This window comes from Tenrec ecaudatus, chromosome 2, assembly GCF_050624435.1.
Source record: "Tenrec ecaudatus isolate mTenEca1 chromosome 2, mTenEca1.hap1, whole genome shotgun sequence".
Lineage (NCBI taxonomy): Eukaryota > Metazoa > Chordata > Mammalia > Afrosoricida > Tenrecidae > Tenrec > Tenrec ecaudatus.
In genome coordinates this window covers 288,807,668-288,811,347 of record NC_134531.1, presented here as the reverse complement: position 1 = coordinate 288,811,347, position 3,680 = coordinate 288,807,668, and the positions used below count along the sequence as shown (strand labels likewise).

General features: G+C 47.0%; 1 pseudogene; it reads left to right on the top strand.

Moving 5' to 3' along the window:
• Positions 1 to 1,269: 1,269 nt before the first annotated feature.
• LOC142440638 (mitochondrial glutathione transporter SLC25A39 pseudogene) lies at positions 1,270 to 2,189 on the top strand (annotated as a pseudogene).
• The last annotated feature ends 1,491 nt before the right edge of the window (positions 2,190 to 3,680 follow it).

Genomic DNA, 3,680 nt, shown 5'->3' with positions numbered 1-3,680 from the left:
GGAGGAAAGCTGAGTCAGTGAATGTGTGAGCATCTCAGCACTGGCAGAGGTCTCCACACGGGTGCTCCATTACCCAGGGCTGCATCAGGGTAGGTCCATGCGGCTTCTCCTCAAGGATGTCTTGCAGGAAGTGAGCCTTGCCAGCTGAAGCAGGGAACTGGCTAAAGTAGCTGCACCATGGTCCGACCATCAGAAAACAAGAGACCCAAAAACTCGAAAGGCGAGGCTCACTGCCATTTATCCCTCTGCCCTTCAATTAATCCCCCATGTGTTTATTGGCCAGGTTGGCACCAAAAACTAACTACCTCAGTGAGTAAGGGATATTAGAAAGGAAGTGGTGCGTTTGAATGAGGGTGTGGACAAAGACGATTGATCACTGTGGCTTGCCGGAAGAACAAACAAATCTTCCCTGGAGACAGTACAACTAGAAAATGCCTAGCAAGTGAGGATGGTGACACTTTGCCTCAAATACTTTGCACATGTTGTCAGAAGGGTCCTGAAAAAAAGAGACCAGGCTTGGTAAAGTAAAGGGTCCCCCCCAACGGTGGAAGACCCTCACCAAGATGGATTGCCACCATGGTTGTACCAATGGACTCAAAGCCGGTGGAGAAGAGATTGTGAGGGTGACACAGGACCAGCCCGTGCTGTTTCCTGTTCAACACAGGGTTACAGTGAGTCGGGACTCACTCCACAGAACCTAACAACTACAATTGTTGAAAATGGCTGAACTCTAATTGATGAAATTGTAGCTTTTAAATGTGGCATCCCCCCCCTTCACCCCCACCCCGCCCACCACCCCCGCCTCTGGTTTTGAGAGTAGCTGTTGAGCTCATGAACTTCCTGGTTGAAATTTCAGTTCTGCTACTGAGTTTTACTGTGTTATTTTTTTCTCCCTGCTTTAGAATGTCTGCTTGATTTTTTTTCCCCCACATCTACTATGTCATTTTTAGACCCAGTTCTACATTGAAATTTTTACATTGGCTTTTGTTTCCTTGTACCTAAAAAAAAGTATTTTAAAACTCTTTTTAAAATTATTTTTTAAATAATTTCAAGACTTAGAATTGCGTGGGTAAATATTATTTCTGCTCACTGTTGTTTGTGATGTCTATCTTTTAAGGTACCAAGCATGTGTTCTGTTCTTTTAAAATACAGACATCGGCCTGTGCACCCTGCACCGGCAGTGGAGCTCCTATGGGCCCGCCCGGTTCTGGGTGCAGCGCCACACAAGCACCAGTCTAGAGTCAGAATCGGATGGAGATGGTCAACTAGATGGCTGACCAGGACCCCGGGGGCACTAGCCCTCTCCAACGAATGGTGGCCTCGGGCATTGGAGCAGTGGTCACCTCTCCCTTCCAGACACCCCTGGGCGTGGGGAAGGGAAGTGTCTCCTGTCCTGCAGTCCTGTCCTTGTGTCCACATGGCACACGCTGTGCCCTGGTTTCAGGATCCCACCCGATTCACCGGCACCATGGGTGCCTTTGTGAAGATCATGCGGCACAAGGGCACCAGGACCCTATGGAGCGGCCTCCCAGCCACCCTGGTGATGACTGAGCCAGCCACTGCCACCTGCTTCAATGCCTATGACCAACTCAAGACCTTCCTGTGTGGCCGAGCCTTGACTTTTGGCCTCTGTGCCCTCATGGTGGCTGGTACTATGGCCCACTTGGGTACTGTGACTGTGGTCAGCCTCCCTAGAGCTGGTGAGGACAAAGCTACAGGTGCAGCATGCTTAGGGCGGCTGGGCTCCCTGTGGTTGAGCTGGGGGCCCACTGACTTGCGGAGTGTGCCCTTCTTGGCCCTGAATTGGTTCAACTACGAGCTGGCGAAGAGCTGGCTGAGTGGGCCCACGTCAAAGGGATCAGACATCTGTGGGCTCTATGGCTGGCAGCATCTCAGAGACGGTGGCAGCCACCCTGACCCTGCCCTTCGACATGGTGAAGACTCAGGGCCAGGACCCGCTGGGCACAGTGGAGGCTCAGAGTGTGAGGCCACCACGGGTCCATCCCACCCAGCTGCTGCTGCAGAGGCTCTGGGCCCTATAGGGCACCAAAGGGCTCTTTGGAGGCTTCCTGCCCATATCATCAGGGCCTCCCTCTTCCTTTGCCATTATGATCAGTACTTAAGAGTTTGGCAAAAGTTCCTTCCAGAATCTCCAGCAGTAGCAACTGCCAGGACGGGCTGTGGGCTGAAGGAGACTAAGTCAAGGGTCTTTTCCTCAGCACTGAGGGGCTGGCCCTGCAGCCTCCCCTCACTGGACCCTCAGGCCCCACTCAGACCAGACCTTCTTCCTGTTGTGTCCCACACCCCAGACTTAAGGATCCTCACTTTCTCACCCCCAAGTTTAAGACCAAACTTGCTACCTGCCCCCCACCCCCCATCTTGTATGTTTGCTGTAATTGGACCTGCCTCATTCTCCCCTACTTCCATTAATTCCTTGTGGCTGTAGATGATTAAAAAATAATAATAAAATATAGAAATCATTTGAAGCCCTGGATAATGTTACGGTATTTTTGAGAAGACTATTTTTATTAATTAGTGATCTTATTTGTCTTTTTGGTTCTGGTAGTGTACATCAGATTTTATAATAAAGTATTGCCATAGATTTGTTTCTCTAGAAAAGAAAAATCAGTGACATATATATATATATATATATATATATATATATAGAGAGAGAGAGAGAGAGAGAGAGAGAGAGAGGTTAATATCAAGGAAAGGGTTTACACAGTTGTAGAGGTGAGCAAATTTCAAGTCTGTAGAGGTGACTGAATCTAAGGTTAACTGGTAAGATCAGAGGGCACTGATGACTCCCAGGATGCACAGACAATATGGCAAGTCACTAGCTCAAGTCCAAAGAATGAGATGGACAAGCCAGATATAGAATCCAGGCCCAGCAAAAAAGCTAGCAAGCTTTTCACAGCATCCACTTATATTGGAAGCACATCACACCCCTGAGGAGATCTCGTCATGTGTGATTATTAGGTCGTAGCTGCCAAACCACTCAGAATCCCAGCCCAGTCAAGTTAGCATAAAACCTTAACTATCATAAGTACCTTTTGTAATTAATAAGATTTCTTTTAGAAGATGGAGACAATGATTCCATACTGGAAAATACCTTGTTCTCAAAATTTTTCACTTGATGACTAAACAGCTATTAATAATTAGAGAAGAATCTCCTTTCTTTCTGCGAGGCATCTGTGAACATTAGTAATCCAGGGTCACTTTAGGCCAATTTCAAAAACTCAGATTTTCGAAGATAAACCAAATTACTTGAAAGTTAAATTTCATTCTATACCAAGAGTGGTTTCATTGCTCTCACGACTGGGATGTATTCTTTGCAGACCCTGAACTATATCATCCCCTCTCACTTTCTCCCCATCCCAAGAGACTGTCAGAAGCATGGCTGAACCTTCCAGCCAGCCTTTCTGTCTCACCAAATATCTTGAGGGGGAAAGCAGCTACATGGGAGCAGACACACATATATTTTTCTGAATATTGACGGTAATTCCTCATTATCTTGCTAAATCTCTGATGCTTCAAGTACATTTATTATTAAGTCTGACTTTTCTGTTTGTCTTCATTGTGAGGCTTGGTTCCTGAGGTGATGTCAAGTTCTTATCCTTTTCCTCATGACTTTTCCTCTTCGCTCACAATCTACCAGAAACTCTTTTTAGTTCTTCTTT